Genomic DNA, 26,995 nt, shown 5'->3' with positions numbered 1-26,995 from the left:
GGCCTTCAATTCAAAGCAAACTCCAAAATCACTAAGTATGGGGGATGAAAGTCCATAAACATATATATTTTTTTTCTTTCTTTTTCTTTTTAGCCGTACACAATTTTTCTCTTTTCTTTTCATTTTTTCACGGCTTCAACATATCTTTTTCTTTATGGACAAGTCTATCCCCACACTTGAACTTTCACCTCTTCTCAATCTTCGTCCTTAGCACCAAACCCATGTAGTATGTCTCAAAAGATAGCTCCACTAAGTTTTTAGAACAAAGGGTAGGATTATCACTATACTAAGGTTCAGGGGTTAAGGATTTTTAGGGTGATGAAAGAAAAGGCTTAATGTAGGCTCAAAGGGGTTTATCTAGGGGGGTCCCACGACGGGCACAAATGGGGACACAAGTTTATTTAGCAATGGTGGTAATTCCTAGAGAACCTCTATCCCTTCCAGAATCAGGGCCATGTATTGATATCACGTCTCAACAAGCACAAGAGCGAATTCTAGCATTCTCTAGTCAATTAAACTTAATCTATGGCAAGCAGTCAATCAAGATGAAAGAATAATGAGATCATCAAAACATCGCCAAGAAATTAAGAATATATTTTTCATTTCACTCCAAGAAAAAGGGACATGGTTCAATTATCTCACATGGATTTTATGAATCACAACTCATCTTAACATGCTCATATTCTGTACCAAGGTCATGCAATCCATATCCACTACAAGTGCATACATTTTTCATATATCTCAATTAACCAAAGAATACCATGTTAAAATCATCTCAATGTTGTGATCCTCTTTTAGCCTTAATTTCAGAGATATAAGCTCATCCTAGACAGTTAAAAGGGCATCCTATGACTCAAAAATAAAAACAAAGGACTAAGACTCAATAAATAAAATCAACGAAATTTTTTTAATTTTTGACATTTTTCGATTTTTTTGTATTTTCCAATATATATGACTCAAAATAAAAGACTCAAATATAAATCCCTTCCCCCACACTTAAATATTGCATTGTCCTCAATGTAATCAATCATAAGCATGCAATGAAACAAATAAGCATAGATAGAAGACATTTATGAAAATAAATCCTAAAATAAAAACAAAAGAGAAAAAATTAAAAAATAAAAAGAGATAGGGAAAGAGAAAGCAAATCTGTGTAGGTAGACTCCTTCACAGCTACTTCTGAATTGGGTTGCCTCCCAAGCAGCGCTTGAGTTTAACGTCTTTCAGCCAGACAGAATAGAAATTAGAAAGTTAGTAACTATAATTAACTAAGAAATACAAAATATACAATTTGGGAGATATTTTTTTTTTATTATTTTATTATTATTTATTTATTTATTTATTTTTTTTTTTGTAAAAAGCTGAATTTAATAAGACTGAATGAATGCATTTTATTTTATTTTTATTTTTTTATTATTATTTTTTTATTTTTTATTTTTTATTTTTTATTATTATTTTTATTTTTATTTTTTTTTAAAATATAGGACTCAAAAATATTTATAGGACTCAAAATGAAAGACAAAAATATTTATAGGATTCAAAATGAAAGACAAAAATATAAATCCCTTCCCCCACACTTAAATATTGCATTATCCTCAATGTAATCAATTAAAAGCATGCAATGAAATAAGTAAGCATATAGGGATGGAATTTACGAAAATAACTACTAAAACAAAAAGAAAATGGAGGAGTAAAAGGGGAAGAGAAAGCAAATCTGATTATATTTTGAATTGGGTTGCCTCCCAAGCAGCGCTTGTATTTTACGTCTTGCAGCCAGACGGTACCTACATTAAATAAAGTTAGTAACTTAATATTAACAAAGAAATACAAAAAAAAATAAACAAGTAACTATGAATTACAAACTACAAGTATAATTAACAAGTATTTTGTACATAAGACACAAGTTAAGTATACAAGTGAGTATAAAACGTAAAAAAAGTATTTTTACAAGTATAAAGTGTGAAACAACAAAATAATTTACACGTAAAGAGTATGCACAAGTATTTCTTTTGTTATAAACATTATTGATATCAAATCTAATTCCAAGCGGTAAATCAAGTGGACGTGCGGCCCAAGTATAGTCGTCTAGACACAAAGTCCCTCCTACATCCGTTGGGCAACCTTACTGAAATGGCCAGGTAGGGGAGGGCGAACACAAGAGGAAAAATCCATTTTGGCATGAGCTAGGCCCATTTATAAGCACTTCTGGATTCAAAAACCCGTCATGAACGTTGTCCCCTTCCTAGACACCATCTCACATAGGATATTCTTACTAGGATGTAAAAGGTCCTAAGTGTGTTAGACAGTTCAATGAATGTTAATAAAGGCCGCCCTCAACCTTAAGGGACCTGAACTAGGTACCAATAAGGGGTTTAGGCCAATATTAATAAACACGACTTCACCTATTCCATTCAATTTACAACTTACAATTAAAATCGTATTCAACAATAAAAAAAAAAAAACAACCTAGTTAATTAATTAACTAAGTTTCAAACAGTTTATATACAATAATTATAAACAAAAACAAGTGATTTTTCAATTCCCCGGCAACGGCGCCAAAAAATTGATACGCTCAAAGCAAGCGCATAATTTAACCCTATAAATATCATTAGTAGTATAAGCAAGTAGGGATCGTTCTATTCCGGGGATTGAGGGTACACCTGTCATTGTCAAACAATTAAACAATTAAAATTAAAACAAAGTAATATAAACACAAAGATATTCACAAGTATAAACATATTTACGAAAAAGGGGGAATTTTGGATTTTGGATTCGAAAATAAACTAAGTTAAGAAAACAAATAAAAATGCAAAAACATAAAAATACGAATGGAATGAAGGAACAAAGATCAAAACCGAAACTTATGATTAAAATTGATTCAAACCCTAATATTGTTCATCTAAGTCATGAGAAAGGAGTTGATCATGTGAAACATTCGAAAGCAAATGAATTCCCATTTTTTACTTTTCAATGCTAATTAACCTAAGCGAAAGCACCTAGATTAATCCTATCAAACATGCAATCAAACCCTAGAAAGCTAGTCAATCATGTCATGTTTAACGCATTACACATAGAGAAAGGCTATCAACTCAAGTGTACAACTTAGTATGGAAAAGTCCACCTAATTGCAATTCTCTTTAATTAAATTCGATCTTTGTACAAAACCTTTACTACTTTGATTCAAGTTTACACAAAACGAAAAGTCGATTTCATGTTCTTAAACCTAGCACCAATTATATCGAAACCCTAAGTGTTTGCAACCACATAAGATTAAAATACAAAAGTTATCCATAATGCAAATTTAATTAAACAAACCCACATAAGCAACTCTTGAATCACAATATATGAATCTGAAAATTCTCAATTAATCATAAAATTCCAGAAATTAACAATTGTTCAAACATATATGTCAACTAAGGCAAAACCAACGAAATACAAAGCAAATGTTACAAAGTAGAGGTCGAATTACACCGTGGATGGAAGATGAAGATGGGTGAATAACGTTGAATCCTTTGAGACTCGAAAGCAAGCTTCAAAGGTGGAGGATGGATGATGATGCTCACGGCTTGGTTCTTCTCTTCCTTGGCCTTGCTTGAACTTCGTGGCTTGCCCTAGAGGATGTTGGAAAGGAAAATGGAAAGGAAATGGAGAGACAAAGAAGATGGAATGGATGAAGGAATGGTTTAGAGTGAGAGGAGAATGTGTTTATATAGGGAAGAAAAAGAAGAGTGAAATGATAAATGGAAGAAAAATAATGAAAGTGGTTTGTAAAATATGGAAAAGATGGAGTAATGATGAAATGAAAGCAAGGCATGAAGGTGCAGAAGTATGGAAGTGATGATGATCTATTGGAGCAGAAAAATATATCCAAGGAAAAAGAGAAAAGCATCTAGCTTTCTTCATGTGGGTAGGAAACTTGAACATGTGGTGTTGAGCTGTTTTTAGATCAGTTTCTGCCCCTTTATTCCTTCAATTATTTCTCCAACAGGACTTCAGATTTGGCTCGTGACTTCTTCATATGAAATGATCTACCATGAGTGTAGATCATTTTGGTAAAATTTCAGAATTTATTTCCATGCCTTTGGGCTGGAAATGCTGCTGGACCTCTTACAGGTCCAGTTTTCCAGTTTTGCTTCTGCAGGAAATTGGGCTGACTGTTTGAAGGCCTTCCACTCAATTATAGCTCTGGCACTCTTCATAAGAAATGATCCTTAGGATGTGTAGAATGGATCTGGAAAGTTTCAGCTCATTTGAAGTTCATTTGGTCCGGCGGCCGCTCCTTCTTCCTTGCTTGGCTTGGTTTCTCCTAGCCGGAGTAGGAAAATGTGTAAAATTGACATTTTAGTACATTTCCATTTTTCTCCACCATTTATAGGTAAGTGTGGACCTAATGCTCATTTCACCATCATTTACTCCAATGTACCTAAGAAAATAGAAATTGAGTTAAAAATCGATTCGTTAAGGAATTAACTAAGCAAAATGTGAGGAATTAACTATTAAAATACCACTTTAAAATGCTCCTATCAGTTTTGACTTAGGATTTCTTGTTTGACTTGGTCAATAATATGTATCCTTGTTGTATATGGATTCCCTATGTGATATGGATTTGTAAATTGTGTATAAATAGGAGTGGGATTTCCAAAACCTTTTCTAATTTGTTTTCTCTCTAATTTCGGCATTGCCTATATATATACTTGTATATTTTCGTTTCTTTCTCTCATTCCTTTGCTCTCTAATTCGTGTGAACATGTATGTGTGCTCTCTAACTCTTTGTTGTTTCATAATTCTTCTTTGTAAACTTCTAACTTTGTGTAACTTGTAAATGTTCTTGTTATTTTCGTAACTTGTATATTCTATGTTTCTTTTAATTTGTTCTCACATGTTAGCACCCTCAATCCCCGGTTTTGAACGATACCCTATTTGCTCTATACTAACGATGATATTTTTCAGGGTTTAAATTGACGATGCTTTTGCGCGTATCAATTTTTTGGCGCCGTTGCCGGGGATTGAAAAGTCTTCATGTGATGAAAACGCCACTAAGGTATGATTTTGGTAAGGGATTATGAACTATTATGGAATAGGTGAAGTCTCTTTTGTTGACATTAACCTTAACCCCTTATTAGCACCTAATTTAGGTCTCTTAAGGTTGTGGGCGGTTTTTGTCAACACTTGAAAAATGTCTTGCACTTAATTTTTCCCTTATCCTAGTAAGTATAGCCTATGTGAGATGGTGACTAGGAAGGGGACAACGTTCATGACGGGTTTTGAAATCAGAAAGTGATACGCTAAAAGTAAGCGCGCAATTTAACCCTGAAAAGATCGTTAGTAGTATAAGCAAATAGGGATCGTTCTATTCCGGGGATTGAGGGTACACCTGTCATTGTCAAACAATTAAACAATTAAAATTAAAACAAAGTATAATATTCACAAATATATTCACAACTATAAACATTTTACACGAAAAGGGGGGATTTTGTTTTTGGTTTTTCAAAAATAAAACTAGGTTAACAAAACAATTAAAATGCAAAAACATAAAAATAAGAATGGAATGAGAGAACAAAGATCAAAACCGAAACTTATGATTAAAATTGATTCAAACCCTAATATTGTTCATCTAAGTCATGAGAAAGGAGTTGATCATGTGAAACATTCGAAAGCAAATGAATTCCCATTTTTTACTTTTCAATGCTAATTAACCTAAGGGAAAGCACCTAGATTAATCCTATCAAACATGCAATCAAACCCTAGAAAGCTAGTCAATCATGTCATGTTTAACGCATTACACATAGAGAAAGGCTATCAACTCAAGTGTACAACTTAGTATGGAAAAGTCCACCTAATTGCAATCCTCGTTAATTAAATTCGATCTTTGTACAAAACCTTTACTACTTTGATTCAAGTTTACACAAAACGAAAAGTCGATTTCATGTTCTTAAACCTAGCACCAATTATATCGAAACCCTAAGTGTTTCGAACCACATAAGATTAAAATACAAAAGTTATCTATAACGCAAATTTAATTAAACAAACCCACATAAGCAACTCTCGAATTACAATAATAGAATCTGAAAATTCTCATTTAATCATAAAAATTCCAGAAATAATAAATTTGTTCAATCATGAATGTCAACTAAAGCAAACCAACGAAATTCAAACAAAGGTTACAAAGTAGAGGTCGAATTACACCGTGGATGGAAGATGAGGATGGATGATTTTTGTTGTGATCCTTGAAGCTTGAAAGCAAGTCTTCAATGGTGGATGGTGGAGGAATAGTCACGGCTCCTTCTTCTCCCTTCGGCCTTGCTTGAACTCCGTGGCTTGCTTTAGAGGATGGAGAGAAAATGAGAGAAGCTCACGGCAACAATATAATTTTTCTGAATTTTTCTAAGGGATGTGGAACCTTTTTCAACGTCAAAGAGGTGGGTATATATAGGAGCACGGCTAGGGTTCACAAAGCAATCAGAAATTTCCACATAGCTTCCACCAATGAGAATTCGCCAAGTAAGCTTTGTGATGTAGTCCAACCAATCATAGAATGCCAAGTAATCCGTGTGATGTGTTCCAACCAATCAAAATTCTCTAAAATACCTCCCTAATATTTAATTGCCGAATTTCCTTGGAATTATTCTGATTTTCTTCATGAATTTCGGCTAATATTCCTTTAGGGAATTTAGGGATGCACCTAGACACGTTTTCAGCTTTTCTTGGTCTCCACCTTTTTCTCTTTCCTTTTATTTCTCCCTTGAATCTCTCTTGGCGTCATCTCCTTGATTATTTCTGATTTTCACGTTGGCAATCACACCAAATTATTCCTCCAACAATATTTCCTTCCCATAAAAGTCTCCCAAGAAAATCTCTCCTTGAAATCCTCAATCAATCATCTTTAATTCCCATGTTGTCACCTTGTTTTTCCTTAAGTATTACACGGCAAATTTAATCCCCAAGGAAAATATATTTTCCTTTTTAAAAACTCTTCCTTGATTTCCTCTTGGCATTATATTTTCTGATTTTCCACGTCATTTCCTTGCCATGTCATCTTCATGAAGCTTCTCTTTCCATTTATGAACTCAATTCAGCTTATTTATTCCAAAGACCTGAAAATAGAAGCTTTCTAAAATAAGAAATGGAAACTTTCCTAAACTAAAATGGAAACTTTCTAAAAATGGAAAATAGAAACTACAAAACGGAAACTTTCTACAATTAGGAACTTTCCCAATCAAAGAATGAAAACTTTCCTAAACAGAGTTTTATTAAGGAAATAACGCAGGAAATGTAGGAAAATAGCAGTTAAAACGTAGCATTAAAATGCTCCTATCAAATTCCCCCACACTTAGCTTTTGCTAGTCCCTTAGCAAAATCACACAAAGACTCAACGAAAATTTAAAGACTCTACACAAACAATGACTCTATTTCCCTTCAACTTTTTGTCTCAGCAATCTCTTACTTTCACAACACCAAGATTAGCACTCAACCAAGAATCAATGTTAAGCATTCGAGAGTTAATTAAAACATGTAATCCACACATACACAAGTAGGACTTGGTTGTAACAATGGTGATGGGTTGGGCTTAGCATGCTTCAGACAAGTATGATTCATATCCTCACAAGGTATATCCACTCTTTCTTCTCTCAGATCATGGCAATGCTTAAAAGCTTATATCACTCAAGTATATGTGAAAGATAAACAAATATATCACGTATGAAGAAACGAAAGCACATATAATTTTTCTTTTAAAGATCTCATGAAGGATATCAACTACTTGCACGAATGGACTGCCATAGGTTCAACTCTTGTGACTCATCTCCACATCAAAGGCTGTCCCATCTTAAGGATCAAGAAGGTCCTCTCAAAGGTTGTAATGGGGCCAAGGCTCAAGGTTTTAAGAAACGAAAGGTAAGGAATTTAACAAAGTGTCCTAAAAACCTAGCAGAGCTCATGTAGATATAGAGACTTCTAGAAATCCACCAAGGCATTGCAAAAACGTCATAATCCCATAGAGGTAACATCAAAGGGCCTAATGTCTTCATGTTGGGCCCAATCTTCATTCTAAACTTCCTTTGAACTATAGTGAAATGGACAAAGACCAAATTTTTCAATAGTGGGCCTTCAATTCAAAGCAAACTCCAAAATCACTAAGTATGGGGAACTAAAATCCATGGACATATATTTTTTTTCTAGCCGTACACATTCTTTTCATTTTCTTTTTTTTTCATTTTTCACGCCTATCACATAATCTTTCTTTTCATGGACAAGTCTACCCCCACACTTGAACTTTCACCTCTTCTCAATCTTCATCCTTAGCACCAAACCCATGTAGTATGTCTCAAAAGATAGCTCCACTAAGTTCTTAGAACAAAGGGTAGGGTTGTAACTATACTAAGCTTCATGGTTAAGGATTTTAAGGGTGATGAATGAAAAGGCTTAATGTAGGCTCAAAGGGGCTTATCTAAGGGAGTCCCACGACGGGCACAAATGGGGACACAAGCTCATTTGGCAATGGTGGTAATTCCTAGGGTGCCTCTATCCTTTCCAGAATCAGGGCCATGTATTGATAAAATGTCTCAACAAGCACAAGAGCGAATTCTAGCATTCTCTAGTCCATTAAACTTAATCTATGGCAAGCAATCAATCAAGATGAAAGAATAATGAGATCATCAAAACATCGCCAAGAAATTAAGAATATATATTTTTTTTCACTCCAAGAAAAAGGAACATGGGCTCAATTATCTCACATGGGCTTTATGAATCACAATTCATCCTAACATGCTCATATTCTGTACCAAGGTCACGAAATCCATATCCACTACACATGCATACATTTTTCATATATCTCAATTAACCAAAGAATACCATGTTAAAATCATCTCAACATTGTGATCCTCTTTTAGCCATAATTTCAGAGATATAGAATCATCCTAGACAGTTGAAGGGGCATCCTAAGACTCAAAACAAAAACAAAAGCAACTAAATTTTTTAATTTTTGACATTTTTCAATTTTTTTGTATTTTTCAATATATATGACTCAAGATAAAAGTATAAATCCCTTCCCCCACACTTAAATATTGCATTGTCCTCAATGTAATCAATCATAAGCATGCAATGAAACAAGTAAGCATAGATAGAAGGCATTTATGAAAACAAATCCTAAAATAAAAACAAAAGAGAAAAAATTGAAAAATAAAAAGAAATAGGGAAAGAGAAAGCAAATCTGTGTAGGTAGACTCATTCACAGCTACTTCTGAATTGGGTTGCCTCCCAAGCAGCGCTTGAATTTAACGTCTTTCAGCCAGACAGTACCTCCATTAAATAAAGTTAGTGACTATAATTAACTAAGAAATACAAAATATACAAACAAGTTTAACTATGAATTACAAACTACAAACAATTAACAAGTACATTGTACACAAGACACAAGTTAGGTACACAAGTGAGTAAAAAAAAAAAAACATGAAAAATATTTACACAAATGTTTCTTTTTTTACCTTAGTGCATCACAACATTTTGTTACATTTTCTTTTGTCATAAATATTATTGATATCAAATCTAATTCCAAGCGGTAAATCAAGTGGACGTGCGGCCCAAGTATAGTCGCCTAGACACAAAGTCCCTCCTACATCCTTTGGGCAACCTTACTGAAATGGCCAGGTAGGGGAGGACGACCACAAGAGGCAGAATCCATTTTGGCATGAGCTAAGCCCATTTGTAAGCACTTCTGGATTCAAAACCCGTTATGAACGTTGTCCCCTTCCTAGACACCATTCCACATAGGCTATACTTACTAGGATGAAAAAGATCATAAGTGTGAAGACAGTTCAACAAATGTTAATAAAAGCCGCCCTCAACCTTAAGGGGTACCAATAAGGGGTTTAGGCCAATATTAACAAAAGAGACTTCACCTATTCCATTCAATTTACAACTTACAATTAAAATTCGTGTTCAACAATATAAAAAAACATCCTAGTTAATTTATACTAAATTCAAACAATTTATATACAAAAATTATAAACAAAAACAAGTGATTTTTCAATCCCCGGCAACGGCGCCAAAAATTGATACGCTAAAAGTAAGCGCGCAATTTAACCCTGAAAAGATCGTTAGTAGTATAAGCAAATAGGGATCGTTCTATTCCGGGGATTGAGGGTACACCTGTCATTGTCAAACAATTAAACAATTAAAATTAAAACAAAGTATAATATTCACAAATATATTCACAACTATAAACATTTTACACGAAAAGGGGGGATTTTGATTTTGGTTTTTCTAAAATAAAACTAGGTTAACAAAACAATTAAAATGCAAAAACATAAAAATAAGAATGGAATGAGAGAACAAAGATCAAAACCGAAACTTATGATTAAAATTGATTCAAACCCTAATATTGTTCATCTAAGTCATGAGAAAGGAGTTGATCATGTGAAACATTCGAAAGCAAATGAATTCCCATTTTTTACTTTTCAATGCTAATTAACCTAAGCGAAAGCACCTAGATTAATCCTATCAAACATGCAATCAAACCCTAGAAAGCTAGTCAATCATGTCATGTTTAACGCATTACACATAGAGAAAGGCTATCAACTCAAGTGTACAACTTAGTATGGAAAAGTCCAGCTAATTGCAATCCTCGTTAATTAAATTCGATCTTTGTACAAAACCTTTACTACTTTGATTCAAGTTTACACAAAACGAAAAGTCGATTTCATGTTCTTAAACCTAGCACCAATTATATCGAAACCCGTGTTTCGAACCACATAAGATTAAAATACAAAAGTTATCTATAACGCAAATTTAATTAAACAAACCCACATAAGCAACTCTCGAATTACAATAATAGAATCTGAAAATTCTCATTTAATCATAAAAATTCCAGAAATAATAACTTTGTTCAATCATGAATGTCAACTAAAGCAAACCAACGAAATTCAAACAAAGGTTACAAAGTAGAGGTCGAATTACACCGTGGATGGAAGATGAGGATGGATGAGTTTTGTTGTGATCCTTGAAGCTTGAAAGCAAGTCTTCAATGGTGGATGGTGGAGGAATAGTCACGGCTCCTTCTTCTCCCTTCGGCCTTGCTTGAACTCCGTGGCTTGCTGTAGAGGATGGAGAGAAAATGAGAGAAGCTCACGGCAACAATATAATTTTTCTGAATTTTTCTAAGGGATGTGGAACCTTTTTCAACGTCAAAGAGGTGGGTATATATAGGAGCACGGCTAGGGTTCACAAAGCAATCAGAAATTTCCACATAGCTTCCACCAATGAGAATTCGCCAAGTAAGCTTTGTGATGTAGTCCAACCAATCATAGAATGCCAAGTAATCCGTGTGATGTGTTCCAACCAATCAAAATTCTCTAAAATACCTCCCTAATATTTAATTGCCGAATTTCCTTGGAATTATTCTGATTTTCTTCATGAATTTCGGCTAATATTCCTTTAGGGAATTTAGGGATGCACCTAGACACGTTTTCAGTTTTTCTTGGTCTCCACCTTTTTCTCTTTCCTTTTATTTCTCCCTTGAATCTCTCTTGGCGTCATCTCCTTGATTATTTCTGATTTTCACGTTGGCAATCACACCAAATTATTCCTCCAACAATATTTCCTTCCCATAAAAGTCTCCCAAGAAAATCTCTCCTTGAAATCCTCAATCAATCATCTTTAATTCCCATGTTGTCACCTTGTTTTTCCTTATGTATTACACGGCAAATTTAATCCCCAAGGAAAATATATTTTCCTTTTTAAAAACTCTTCCTTGATTTCCTCTTGGCATTATATTTTCTGATTTTCCACGTCATTTCCTTGCCATGTCATCTTCATCAAGCTTCTCTTTCCATTTATGAACTCAATTCAGCTTATTTATTCCAAAGACCTGAAAATAGAAGCTTTCTAAAATAAGAAATGGAAACTTTCCTAAACTAAAATGGAAACTTTCTAAAAATGGAAAATAGAAACTACAAAACGGAAACTTTCTACAATTAGGAACTTTCCCAATCAAAGAATGAAAACTTTCCTAAACAGAGTTTTATTAAGGAAATAACGCAGGAAATGTAGGAAAATAGCAGTTAAAACGTAGCATTAAAATGCTCCTATCAGAAAGGCAATCAAACGAGCGTAAACCACTATGTGGGAGTAGCTTGTGCCAAAATGGTTTCTACCTCTCGTGCTCGTCCTCCCCCGCACTGGCCATTTCAGTAAGGTTGCCCAAAGGATTTGCGAAGAAATATGTGTGGAGACAAGGACTTGGGCCGCACGTCCAAAACAATAGTCCATGATGTTTTATTAAAATCATATACTTAGACAATTTTCGAGATAATTGGTTTTGGTAAGAAGAAAGTAAGTCATAACGGAATAGGTGAGAGTTCTTTTATTAATACTTGTCAAGCAACCTTCTTTATCAAGTAGGCGCACCTTAGTAACACAGGGTGTCTAGGTTGATTGGATAAGAGAAGTGCATACAAGAGGGCGTAAACCACTATGTGGGAGTAGCCCCGCCAAAATCGTTCCTCTACTACCTGGCTCTGTGTGAAAAGAGTTACCAAAAGATTTAGGAGGGGAGACTTGTATTAACATTAGAATCTCTGGGCCGCACGTCTACACCTTGACTTACAATTCTCTTATCAAAGTTGATTAATTCGAAAGTTGTAAAAGATTGTACCTAACCACTAAAATTTTCGTTGGCCTTGTGTGTACTTGCATATATGTGACGTTTTTAATGTGTGTACCTTGGTCCACGTCTTGTTTATACCTTACTAACTATTTTCTTTTGTTTCACTACAGATCAATGAATGTCTGGATCGTCTGAACCACCCAAGTACACCAAAACGCCCCTTCACGTCATCCAAGAACGAATTGCAAAGCTAAAGCAGAACTCGGACATCTTTGACGTTCAAGTCTCTACTCCACTTCAAATTCGTGAGCTTGAATTGGATAGTGAAGGGAACAGAATAGAGGGAGGATTAGAAGCTTCAACCACTTCATCTGATCAATCACCACCACATACACCAAATTCACCACATCAAGAACCACCCAACGCCCCACTACCTTTGCTTTTACCACCACCACCACCAATGGCTCTCACCACAAGGCAACTCTCTACATCTGTCATCCCACCTGGGGGAGTGCCAACCTGCATAACCTACCCTGCTGCAGCTGAGGGATTAACAGCTGATTTCGAGTTGAAGTCTGGGTTGCTTCATCGTCTTCCTACATTCCATGGACTCCCTATGGAAGATCCCAACAACCACTTGATGGAATTTCAGTTCATCTGTACTAGCATGAAGCCTCAAGGAGCTGATGAGCATATTTTGAAGTTGAAGGCCTTCCCATTTTCTTTGGCTGACAAGGCAAAGCAATGGCTCTACGAGTTGCCTAGTGGACGGATTGACACGCTCAAAGCAAGCGCATAATTTAACCCTGAAATGTCATTAGTAGTATAAGTAAATAGGGATCGTTCTATTCCGGGGATTGAGGGTACACCTGTCATTATCAAACAATTAAACAATTAAAATTAAAACAAAGTATAGTATTCACAAAGATATTCACAAATATAAACATTGTACACGAAAAAGGGGGGATTTTGTTTTTGGTTTTTCGAAAATAAATAAAGTAAACAAACCAATTAAAATGCAAAAACATAAAAATACAAATGGAATGAGAGAACAAAGATCAAAACCGAAAACTATGATTAAAATTGATTCAAACCCTAATATTATTCATCAAAGTCATGAGAGAGGAGTTGATCATGTGAAACGTTAAAAGCAAACAATTTCTCATATTTTACTTTTCAATGCTAATTAATCTAAGTGAAAGCACAAAGACTAATCCTATCAAACATGCATTCAAGCCCTAGAAAGCTAGTCAATCATGACATGTTCAACGCAATAAGCACCTAGAAAGGCTATCAACTCAAGTGTGCAACTTAGTATGAAAAAGTCCACCTAATTGCAATTCTCTTTAATTAAATTCGGTTTTTGTACAAAACCTTTACTACTTTTCGATTCAAGAACACAAAACCAAAAAGTTGATTCATGTTCTTAAATTGTAGCACCATTCATATCGAAACCCTAAGTGTTTGCAACCACATAAGATTAAAATACAAAAGTTATCTATAACGCAAATTTAATTAAACAAACCCACATAAGCAACTTTCGAAGAACAATATATGAATCTGAAAATTTCTCAATTAATCATAAAATTCCAGAAATTAATAATTGTTCAAACACATATGTCAACTAGTTCATAACCAACGAAATTCAAAGCAAAGGTTACAAAGAAGAGGTCGAATTACAACGTGAGATGAAGATGGTGATGAACGAATGATGTGGTGGTCTCTTGAATCTCGAAAGCAAGCTTCAAGGATGGTGGTGGATGATGATGCTCACGGCAATTCTTCTACTCCCTTGGCCTTGCTTGAATTTCGTGGAGATGACTAGAGGATGGAGAAACTCACAGCTATTCTAGAGAACTTTTCTGATTTTTTTTCTAAAGTGTAAATTGTATGGAGAGAGAGAGAGCTTGACGTTGTGAATAAAGGAGTATATATAGGAGCACGGCAAACTTGGTCCCCAAGCACATATTTTCTGATTTATTTTCCAAGGAATTAAGTTAATAATTCCACATAGCTTCAACCAATGAGAAATTGCCAAGTAAGCCCTAGTGTGTCATCCAACCAATCACAAAACTCCATGGAGATTCCCTAATATATTCTTGCCGAATTCCCTTGATTATTTTCTGATTTTCTTCTTGCAATTTCGGCCAAAATATACTTAGGGTTTCTAGGAATGAATCTAGACGCCTTTTGGTGCTTTTCTTGATGTCCACACTTTTTCTTTCCATAAAACTCTCCCTAGAATATCTTTTTGCCGAATTCTCTAGGGTTTCTTCATGAATATCACGGCAACTTCCTCCTTTTCCTCTTGGCTTGGACGGCAAGAGTCTCCTAGGGTTTATCTTTCCATTAAAATTACCCTAGAAAATCTCTTGCGTAATCTTCTTTTAATTTCTGATTTTCACGCCATCTCCCTTGTTTCTCTCTTTGGTTTTCACGGCAAAACATCTCTAGGGTTAGGGTTTTGCGTCACAAACCCTAATGTCATGGGCTTTGATGGGCCTTGGTCCAATTTGCCGAAAATCCATAGAGTTCTTGGGCCTCGTTGCTTCAACTTCAAGCCTTGTCACCTTCCAACGCAAACACATTATTTTTCCATTTCTTTTTCATGGTTGCGTTGGAATCTTGCTCGGGAAGCCTTCCTCCTTTTCGTAGGATTTCCTGGTTGGACTAGGAAAGCTTATTTCTTCATTTCTGCTCAAATGTGTGGCCCATTTTCTCTCATATTCGCTCGCCTTGACGTTCGCAAGCTCCTCTTTCCATTCGTGAGTTCATTTCCACTTTTTAGCTCGGAGGTCCTGAAAATAGAAACTAATAAGAAAAATAGAAACTTGCCTAAAATGAAAAATGGCAACTTTCCTAAACTGAAAATGGGAAACTTTCTAAAAATGAAAAATAGAAACTACCAAAAATGGAAACTTACTAAAAATGATAAATAGAAACTACAAAAATAGAAACTTTCTACAAATAGGAACTTTCCCAATCAAAGAATGGAAACTTTCCTAAACAGAGTTTTACTAAGGAAATGACGCAAGAAATGTAGGGAAATGCAGTTAAAACGTCGCATTAAAATGCTCCTATCACGGATTACATCTTGGGGAGACATGATGAAGGCGTTTCTTGAGAAGTACTTTCCTACATCTCGCATCATCATGTTAAGGAAGAAGATAAGTGGCATCCAACAAGGGCAAGATGAGTCCTACGCAGATTACTATGAGAGGTTCAAGTCTCTCACCACTCAATGCCCTCAACATGGCTTGAAGACTGAGACCTTGCTCACTTGTTTTTATGATGGGCTCACAAGCTTGGAACGAGACATGCTAGATGCAGCTTCTGGTGGATCGTTTGTTGACAAGGAGCCTGCAGCTGGAATGATCCTTATTGAGAATAGGGCCTTGAATCAACAACAATATGGGAACTCTAGGTCCAAAACCACCACCACAAATCGTGAAAAGGTCCATGAGGTAAGTACTTTAGCTCAATTGGAAGAGAAAATTAACAAACTTACTTCTCTTGTGTCTCAGGGATCACATGGACAAGTCATGGTGTGCGGAGTATGCTCTATGCAAGGGCATGTTTCTGATCAATGCCCTCAACTCATGGAAAGTGGAGGACAAGAAGGTGTCAACGCCATAGGGTTTCAACAAGGGCAACAAGGGTACCAACGTCCTAGGAATGATCCATACTCGAATACTTACAATCCTGGATGGAGGGATCACCCTAATTTTCGTTGGAAGGACAATGAGAATGTTCAAAGTGCACCTCAAGGATTCCAACCACGTCCTCAAGGCTTTTATCAAAAGCCTCAACCTCCTAACCCTACTCCTTTTAATTCGAACTTTAATTCCAATGCTTCTTCTTCTTCTAATGATGAGTTGATTCGAACCCTAACTAAATCTACTCAAGCTTTGATTGCAGGTCAAACTCACCATGGGAATCAAATTAATGCAATATCTACGGATGTCAATGAGATGAAGAAGCAGATGAGTCAAGTTGTGGAGTTTATGGGTAAGTTTCATGAGCAAGGAAAGCTACCAAGTGGTACCATCCCAAATCCTCACTTTGAGCAAGCCAAATTCGTCACTACAAGGAGTGGTAAGACCCTTGTCGATCCTCCAAAGCCTCCCAAGAAGGTCTCAACGTCCATAATAGAGGAGGAGGATGACCCTGCAACGTCTAAGGCTCAAGTGACGTCTCCACCTTCAAATGCAAAACCGAAACCTCAAGGACAATTTTCTAACTCTTTCAATTCGGTTATTGCTAATCCATCTTCTTCTCCTTTGCCTTTCCCAAGCAGATTTGCTAAGTCCAAGAAGGATGAGGCCGAAAAGGCCATCTTGGAAACTTTTAAGAAGGTGCAAATCAACATCCCTCTCCTTGAGGCCATCAAGCAAATTCCTAAGTTTGCCAAATTTTTGAAGGAACTTTGTACCACAAGGAGACAAAACCGTGAGAAAGAAGTGGTTAAGGTAAGTGAGAAAGTCTCAGCTGTGCTTCAACGCAGAATGCCTGAAAAGTGTAGGGATCCAGGGAGTTTTTCTATCCCTTGTGTTATTGGAACAACTAGAATCGAAAATGCCATGCTAGACTTAGGAGCTTCTATTAATGTCATGCCTTATTCTGTTTATGAAGCTTTAGGTCTAGGTGAACTTAAACATGATAATGTTATTATTCAATTGGCTGATCGATCTAATGCATACCCTAAGGGGTTAGTTGAGGATGTACTTGTGCAGGTTGGAGAGCTAATCTTTCCAGCTGACTTCTATGTCCTTGAGATGGAGGAGTCCTCCAAGAGTGGAACGCCATTGTTACTAGGCCGCCCCTTCATGAGGACGGCCAGGACTAAAATTGATGTTTATTCTGGCTCATTAACAATGGAGTTCGATGGTGAAATTGTTGGCTTCAACATCTTTGAAGCAATGAGGTATCCTTTGGTTGATTTTTCATCCTGTTTCTCTATTGATATACTTGATGAACTTGCGCAGAAATTCATGGAGATGATGAACGAGGATACTTTGGTTTCAACCATTGCCAATGGCGTTGGAAAAATGAAGGATGACACTACCATCCCTAACGAGGACTGATAGGAGCATTTTAATGCGACGTTTTAACTGCATTTCCTTACATTTCTTGCGTCATTTCCTTAGTAAAACTCTGTTTAGGAAAGTTTTCATTCTTTGATTGGGAAAGTTCCTATTTGTAGAAAGTTTCCATTTTTCTTAGTTTCTATTTTCTATTTTTAGAAAGTTTCTATTTTTGTAGTTTTCATTTCTCATTTCTGGCAAGTTTCTATTTTTCATTTTTAGTAAGTTTCTATTTTTCAAATTAGGTAAGTTTCTATTTTTCATACTAGTTTCTATTTTCAGGACCTCCGAGCTAAAAAGTGGAAATGAACGCACAAATGGAAAGAGGAGCTTGCGAACATCAAGACGAACGAATATGAGAGAAAACGGTCCACACATTTGAGCAGAAATGAAGAAACAAGCTTTCCTAGTGCAACCAGGAAACCCTGCGAAATGGAAGACAGCTTACCAATGAAGTTTCCAACGCAACTATGAAAAGAAATGAAAGAAATGAAGTGTTTTGCGTTGGAAAATAAGAAGGCTTGAAGATGAAGCAACAAAGCCCAAGAACTCTATGGATTGATTTGAATTTCGGCAAAATGGATCAAGGCCCATCAAGGCCCATGAAATTAGGGTTTATGACGCATGAATAAACCCTAGGGGAGTTTTGCCGTCCAAAATGAAGAGAGAAACAAGGAAGTGGCGTCCAAAAATCAGAAATTAAAAAGAGATTTTCTAGGGAGATTTTCTAGGGCATTTTTATGGAAATACATCAAGAGATAAACCCTAGAATATCTTTTGCCGTCCAAGCCAAGAGGAAAAGAAGGATTGAGCCGTGAATTAAAGAAGAAACCCTAGAGATTTCGGCAAGATGTCATCCTCTAGAGAGTTTTAAGGAAAGAAAGTATGTGTGGAGACCAAGAAAAGCTCAAAAGAAGTCTAGATACATTCCTACATTCCCTAAAGAGTTTTGGCCGAATTTAAAAGCAGAAAATCAGAAATTATCTCAAGGATTTCGGCCAAGATTATTTAGAGAATTAAAGGAGAATTTTGTGATTGGTTGGAACACCTCATAGGGCTTACTTGGCAAGTTTCTATTGGAGGAAATTATGTGAAGTTAGCACATTGTTGCCGTGAGGATTCTTAGGGTTTGCACGGTTTGGAGACCTAGGGGCCGTTCCCTATATATTCTCCCCTCTTCTCAACGCAAAAGGGCCCTCTCTCCATACAAGTTACAACTTAGAAAAAAATCAGAAAATCTTCTTAGCCTAGCCGTGCTCCTCTCCATCCTCTAGGGCAACCACGAAGTGCAAGCAAGGCCAAGGTGTAATCCGATTCTCCTTGTAACTTTGTTTGTATTTTCGTTGGTTTTGCCTTAGTTGACACATATGTTTGAACAAGTTTTGGTTTCTGAAATTTTATGATTAATTGTTAATTTTCAGATTCATATATTGCGATTTATGGTTGCTTTTGTGTGAGTGTTTGATTAAATTTGCATGATAGAAATCTTTTGTATGATAATCTTGAATGGTTCGAAACATTTAGGGTTTTTATGTAAATGTTGCTACGAATTTGAGAACATGAATCAACTTTTTGGTTTTGTGTTCTTGAATCAATAAGTAGTAAAGGTTTTGTACAAAAACCGAGTTTAATCAAAGAAGATTGCAATTAGGTGGACTTTTTCATACTAAGTTGCGCATTTGAGTTGATAGCCTTTCTAGGTGCTTATTGCGTTAAACATGTATGATTGACTAGCTTTATAGGGCTTGAATGCATGTTTGATAGGATTAGTCTATGTGCTTTCACTTAGGTTAATTAGCATTGAAAAGTAAAATATGGGAAATTGTTTGCTTTCTAACGTTTCACATGATCAACTTCTCTTGCATGACTATGATGAACAATGATGAACTTGAATTAATTTTAATCATGAGTTTCGACTTTGATCTTTGTTCTTGCATTCCATTTGTATTTTTATGTTTTTGCATTTTAATTGTCTTGTTAACTTAGTTTTATTTTCGAAAAACCAAAATCAAAAATACCCCCCTTTTTTCGTAAATAGTGTACATGTGTGAATAATATACTTTGTTTTAATTTTAATTGTTTAAATTGTTTGACAATGACAGGTGTACCCTCAATCCCCGGAATAGAACGATCCCTATTTACTTTATACTACTAATGACATTTCAGGGTTAAATTATGCGCTTGCTTTGAGCGTATCAATTTTTGGCGCCGTTGCCGGGGATTGAAAAATCATTTGTTATATTGTTAAATGTTTTGTTTATATTGTGACCGAAAAAAAAGAAAAAAAAAAAAAAAAAATTTACTTAGTTTAATTACTTAGGTTGTTATTTGTATTATTGAACACGAGTTTAATTGTTAGTTGTAAATTAAAGAAGGAATAGGTGAAGTCGTGTTTATTAATATTGGCCTAAACCCCTTATTGGTACCTAGTTCAGGTCCCTTAAGGTTGAGGGCGGCCTCTATTAACATTCATTGAACTGTCTAACACACTTAGGACCTTTTACATCCTAGTAAGAATATCCTATGTGAGATGGTGTCTAGGAAGGGGACAACGTTCATGACGGGTTTTGGATTCAGAAGTGCTTACAAATGGGCGTAAACCTCAATGAGGGAGTAGCCCATTTCAGTAAGGTTGCCCAACGGATGTAGGAAGGACTTTGTGTCTAGACGATTATACTTGGGCCGCATGTCCACTTGATTTACCGCTTGGAATTAAATTTGATATCAATAGTATTTATAACAAAAGAAAATGTTGTGACACTTAAGGTATATTGGATTAAACATAATCTTGGAAGGGTAGCTGTTTCAGTCCCATTGCACAACAAGATTCCCTGTTCCCGTACCTAAGTGTTGAAAATAATTGTAAATAAATATAAATATAAAAAAAAAAAAAAAAAAAAAAAGAAGAAAAAAAAAAAAAATTGTGAATAGTGACGTTTTGTATATGTGTTTTGTGTGAAAGTTTTGTGTCTAATTATACTTGTAAAGAATTAGAATTAAAGAAAATAAAAATTGGAGTTATGAATTTTGTTAAATACTTAATTGTTGCGAGTGTGTAAAATCGTCTGAGTAGACAAGGGCCCTTTTGTTAATATTGTCCTTAACCCTTCATTCGTACCTTTCTAAGGTCTTATGAGGTTGAGGGCGGCCTTCATTAGCACTTGGAGAACAGTTTAACACATGAGTAATTTCCCAGCTGAGTAAGGGGCATTACAGATGGTGTCTTAGGTTGAGACCCTGGGTGATGGGTTCAATTGGATCTCAGAGATACTATAGACTGTGCGTAAACCACAATGTGGAAGTAGCCAATAGGGGCGTAAACCTCAATGAGGAAGTAGCCTCCGTAGTATCACCAAAATGAGTCCTCCCTCTCACTTACCTCTTAATCTGGCTATCTGGCCTTCTGAAACAAAGGAAAGTGACTTATGTCTAAGCGACTATCCCTATATCGTAGCTCACCAATAGTAGTGGTTTCTATTGGGCTCGACTTACAATTCGGAATCAATTGCGTTATTAACTTTGTTTATAGCGTTTCCATGTAAAAATAAAATACTTGTACATACCCTTCACATGTAAATTGGTTTGTTTTCTTACTTCTCTTACTTGTACAAAATTTGTAAGTTTCTTTTGTTGCTTGTGAATAGTGACGTTTTTGTATAAAGATTAACTTGTATTTCTTGTCTTTTGTAAGTTACTAACTTTTGTACATCTTAATGTTGTTCAGAATCTCCATGTATGTCCGAGCCTTCTAAACTTCCTAGCAAGAAAGAGATTGAAGAAAGGCTCGCTCGTTTGAAAAATCCTCCTACACTTGAGTACAGAAGACCATCTTCCTTGACATTCAAAGAGTACACAATTAACGAGCAAGGGAAGAGGGTCTATTCTTCTGAGGAATCTACTCCACCTACTCCTACTCCATCTCCTCCTTCACGCTCACCTTCACCTGTGGTTTCATCCAACTCTACTCCACCACCTTCACCACCACCTGAAGAAGTAAGGGAAGAAAGAATGGCATCCATTAGGGAACTATCCACAGCAACAGTCGAGGGAGGACCCCCTACAGGCATTGTGTACCCTGCCCCTGCAGCAGGAAGACAAGCAGAGTTTGAACTGAAGAGTGGACTATTACACCAACTCCCTATCTTCCATGGGCTTAATATGGAGGACGCCAATAAGCATCTTAGAACATTCCAGGCTGTTTGTTCTAACATGCAACCACAAGGAGCAGATGAAAACATTCTGAAAATGAAGGCATTTCCATTCTCCTTAGCTAACAGAGCCAAAGATTGGCTATATGAGATACCTGTTGGACGTATCACTTCATGGGAAACAATGAAGAAAGCCTTTTTGGAAAAATACTTCCCAGCTTCAAAGGTCATCACACTCAGGAAGAAACTCAGTGGAATTGAGCAAGCCCATGATGAGTCCTATGGTGCCTACTATGAAAGGTTCAACTCCTTACTTGCCCAATGCCCTCAACATCAGATGAAGAATGAAACCCTGCTTACATGTTTTTATGAGGGACTCTTACCCTTAGAGAGGCAAATGCTTGATGCTGCAGCTGGAGGAGCTTTTGTGGACAAGTCACCTGCAGCTGGAAGGGAACTTATTGAGAATCGTGCCCTAAACAATCAACAATATGAGGGTATAGGACACTCCATTCGCTTTGTGCATGAGGTGGGAAAGAATACTGCCATTGAGGACCAACTGAATAAGCTCACCTTCCTAATGAACCAAGTCGTCACTTCCAAGGGACCAAGTGCCACCATTGCTTGTGGGGTATGCTCTATGCAAGGGCATGTTACAGATCAGTGCCCTCAACTCAATGAAAATGGAGGATGGGAATCTGATAGGAGCATTTTAATGCGACGTTTTACTTGTTTTTCCCTACATTTTCTGCGCCATTTCCTTGAAAAATCCTTGTTTAGGAAAGTTTCCATTCTTTGATTGGGAAAGTTCCTATTTGTGTAAAGTTTCTATTTTCGTAGTTTTCATTTCTCATTTCTGGCAAGTTTCCATTTTCAGTTTAGGAAAGTTTCTATTTTTCATTTTTAGTAACTTTCTATTTTTCATTTTTAGTAAGTTTCTATTTTTCAAATTAGGAAAGTTTCTATTTTTCTTACTAGTTTCTATTTTCAGGACCTCCGAGCTAAAAAGTGGAAATGAACACACGAATGGAAAGAGGAGCTTGCGAACGTCAAGGGGAACAAAAATGAAGAACATTGGACCACACATTTGAGCAGAAATGAAGAAACAAGCTTTCCTAGTGCAACCAGGAAACCCTGCGAACTGGAGGAGAGCTTACCAATGAAGTTTCCAACGCAACTATGAAAAGAAATGAAAGAAATGAAGTGTTTTGCGTTGGAACATATGAAGACTTGAAGATGAAGCAACGTGGCCCAAGAACTCTCAAGAATGAAGTGGATTTTCGGCAAAATGGATCATGGCCCATCAAGGTCCAAGGGATTAGGGTTTGTGACGCATGTGAGAAACCCTAGAGGAGTTTTGCCGTCCAAAATGAAGAGAGAAACAAGGAAGTGGCGTCCAAAAATCAGAAATTAAAAGGAGATTTTCTAGGGAGATTTTCTAGGGCTATTTTTATGGAAATACATCAAGAGATAAACCCTAGAATATCTTTTGCCGTCCAAGCCAAGAGGAAAAGAAGGAATGAGCCGCGAATTAAAGAAGAAACCCTAGAGATTTCGGCAAGATGTTATTCTCTAGAGAGTTTTAAGGAAAGAAAATATGTGTGGAGACCAAGAAAAGGGCTACATGGCGTCTAGATACATTCCTAGAATCTCTAAGGGAGTTTTGGCCGAAATAAAAGAAAGAAAAATCAGAAATTATCTCAAGGATTTTGACCAAGATTATTTAGGGAATTAATATTGGAATTTTGTGATTGGTTGAACCACCTCATAGGGCTTATGTGGCAAGCAAGCATTGGAGGAAATTATGTGGAGCAAGCATCACATGCCGTGAGGTTTCTTAGGGTTTTACACGGCCTTGGAGACCAAGAAGCCGTCCCCTATATAGTCTCCCCTCTTCTCAACGTCAAAGGTTCCCTTCCTTTGTGTTTTACAACTTTAGAAAAATTCAGAAAAGCTCTCTAGCCTAGCCGTGCTCTTCTCCATCCTCTAAGGCAACCACGAAGTGCAAGCAAGGCCAAGGAAGAAGAGGACAAGCCGTGCACATCATCCATCACCATCCTTGAAGATTGCTTTCGAAATTCAAGAGACCACATCACCTTTTCGTTCATCACCATCTCCATCTCTTGGTGTAATTCGATTCTTCCTTGTAACTTTGTTTGTATTTTCGTTGGTTATGCCTTAGTTGACACATATGTTTGAACAAGTATTGTTTTCTGAAATTTTATGATTAATAGTTAATTTTCAGATTCATGTTTTGCGAATTATGGTTGCTTATGTGTGAGTGTTTGATTAAATTTGCATGATAGAAATCTTTTGTATGTTAATCTTAAAGGGTTCGAAACTTTTAGGGTTTTTATATAATTGGTGCTACGAATTTAAGAACATGAATCAACTTTTTGGTTTTGTGTTCTTAAATCAATAAGTAGTAAAGGTTTTGTACAAAAACCGAATTTAATCAAAGAATATTGCAATTAGGTGGACTTTTTCATACTAAGTTGCACATTTGAATTGATAGCCTTTCTAAATGCTTAATGCGTTAAACATGTATGATTGACTAGCTTTCTAGGGCTTGATTGCATGTTTGATAGGATTAGTCTATGTGCTTTCACTTAGATTAATTAGCGTTGAAAGTAAAATATGGGAAATTGTTTGCTTTGAACATTTCACATGATCAATTCCTCTTGCATGACTATGATGAACAATGATGAACTTGGATTAATTTTAATCATATGTTTCGATTTTAATCTTTGTTCTTGCATTCCATTTATATTTTTATGTTTTAGCATTTTAAGTATTTTGTTAGCTTAGTTTAATTTTCAGAAAAACCAAAATCAAAAACCCCCTTTTAATTCGTAAATAATGTGCATATGTGTAAATATTATACTTTGTTTTAATTTTAATTGTTTAATTGTTTGACAATGACAGGTGTACCCTCAATCCCCGGAATAGAACGATCCCTACTTACTTATACTACTAATGACATTTCAGGGTTAAATTATGCGCTTGTTTTGAGCGCATCAGAATCTGCAAATGCTATTGGAGGATATCAAGGGGGATATCAAGGAGGACCTTCACGTCCTAGGCATGACCCTTATTCAAATACGTATAACCCAGGATGGAGGGACCATCCCAACTTCAAGTGGACCAACAATGAAAACGTTCAGAATCCTCTTGGTGGGAACTTCCAACGTCCTCAAGGGCCTTCATTTCAAGGATCTTCTTTTCAAAGGCCCTACATGCCTCCTCAACAGCATTCAGGGAGTTCCCACTCTCACTATGATAAAACGTTGGAGGCCTTGACTAGCTCTACACAAGCCTTGACAAACTCTACTCAGGCTTTGATTCAAGGACAACAGACCCATACCAAGGACATTGCAGACCTTAAGAAGCAGATGGGCCAAGTTGTGGACTTCATGAGCAAGATCCATGAAACTGGGAAGCTCCCTAGTGTCACAATACCTAACCCAAAGGGTAATGTGGAGAATGCATCAGTTGTGACCACAAGGAGTGGACGGCCATTTGTGGATCAACCTGAGCCACCCAAGAAGGCCCAAGTGAGCATAGAGATTGAGGAAGACCAAGAACCCACCAAGTTGGGTATTGAGAAGGACCCTGCAACGTCCAAAGAAGAAACCAAGGCGTCCTCACCAAAGGCAAAACCGGAAATTAAAGGTATTCATTCTAACTTATCAAATTCGGTTATTGCTAACCCCTCTTCTTCTTGCATACCCTTCCCACGCAGGTTTGCCAAATCTAAGAAGGATGAGAGTGACCAAGCTATCTTGGAAACTTTCAAGAAGGTGCAAGTGAACCTACCCCTCCTAGAGGCCATCAAGCAAGTCCCTAAGTATGCCAAGTTCCTCAAAGAGCTTTGCACTACTAGGAGAGTAAACCGTGAAAAGGAGGTGGTAAAGGTAAGTGAAAATGTCTCTGCCTTGATTCAGAGGAAAATTCCTCCAAAGTGTAAGGATCCTGGAAGCTTTACTATTCCATGTACTATTGGTAACTCTCGCTTTAAGAATGCCATGCTAGACCTAGGTGCATCTGTTAATGTTATGCCCTATTCTGTGTATGAAACCCTAGGTCTAGGGGAACTTAAATCTGATAATGTTATCATTCAGTTAGCTGACAGATCCAATGCATAGAAAATGTATGTTATTCTATTGATATAAATGATTGATATAAATGATTGTTATTCTATTGACATTTTGGATGATCTTGCCCAGAAAATGTTTGATGCCATGAATGAGGATACCCTAGCCACAACACTCGAACAAGGAGTAGGGTACACGAAAGGTGGTGCCCTTATCTCAGAGGAAGAATTGAAGGACACTTGTGAAGGAAAGATCATTGAAAACGTCTCATTCCTTGAAGCCTCACCCTATGTAGGTAAGTCTACTTCACCCTTGTCCATTCAGTTATCTGCTAATAAGACTTTACCTTCAGTGGTTCAGGCACCAGAACTCGAACTTAAACCTCTACCAAACCACTTGAAGTATGTCTACTTAGGAGACAAGAAGACTTTACCAGTGATTGTGTCCTCCTCTCTTACTTCGTCTCAAGAGGAGAGATTGGTGGAGATGTTGAAGCAACACAAGACCGCCATAGGATGGACATTGGCGGATATCAAGGGAATAAGCCCTACTACTTGCGTCCATAGAATACTTCTTGAGGAGGGGACAAAACCCACTAGAGAGGCTCAACGTCGTCTCAACCCTCCTATGATGGAAGTTGTGAAGAAGGAGGTCATCAAGCTCCTTGATTGTGGGGTGATCTACCCTATTTCAGACTCCAAGTGGGTCTCTCCAGTTCAGGTTGTGCCCAAGAAATCTGGGGTAACTGTGGTGAAGAATGCTGAGAACGAACTGGTGCCCCAAAGGACAGTCACAGGCCACAGAGTTTGCATTGATTATAGGAAGCTCAACGCAACAACAAGGAAAGATCACTTTCCTCTTCCATTCATTGATCAGATGCTTGAGCGTTTGGCTGGCCATGATTACTACTGCTTCTTGGATGGCTACTCAGGCTACAATCAGATTGCCATAGCCAATGAAGACCAAGAGAAGACAACCTTCACTTGCCCCTTTGGGACGTTTGCCTATCGACGTATGCCCTTTGGACTTTGCAACGCCCCAGGTACCTTTCAGAGGTGTATGGTAAGT

The 26,995-nt window shown here is 36.7% G+C and overlaps 1 long non-coding RNA gene and 1 pseudogene across 1 annotated transcript; one reads left to right on the top strand and one right to left on the bottom strand.

Annotated features, from left to right (window-relative positions):
• The window catches only part of LOC133744531 (uncharacterized), a 125,138-nt pseudogene that overhangs the window by 75,513 nt on the left and 22,630 nt on the right, over positions 1-26,995 (top strand).
• On the bottom strand, positions 1,753-4,519 carry LOC133746207 (uncharacterized). The gene is made up of 2 exons (XR_009864025.1): positions 3,470-4,519; positions 1,753-2,660 (listed from the first exon to the last, which is right to left on the bottom strand). It is a non-coding gene; the product is annotated as an uncharacterized LOC133746207 (long non-coding RNA).

Source organism: Rosa rugosa, chromosome 4 (genome assembly GCF_958449725.1).
Source record: "Rosa rugosa chromosome 4, drRosRugo1.1, whole genome shotgun sequence".
NCBI classification, from domain to species: domain Eukaryota; kingdom Viridiplantae; phylum Streptophyta; class Magnoliopsida; order Rosales; family Rosaceae; genus Rosa; species Rosa rugosa.
This window is presented reverse-complemented; position numbering and strand designations above follow the sequence as displayed.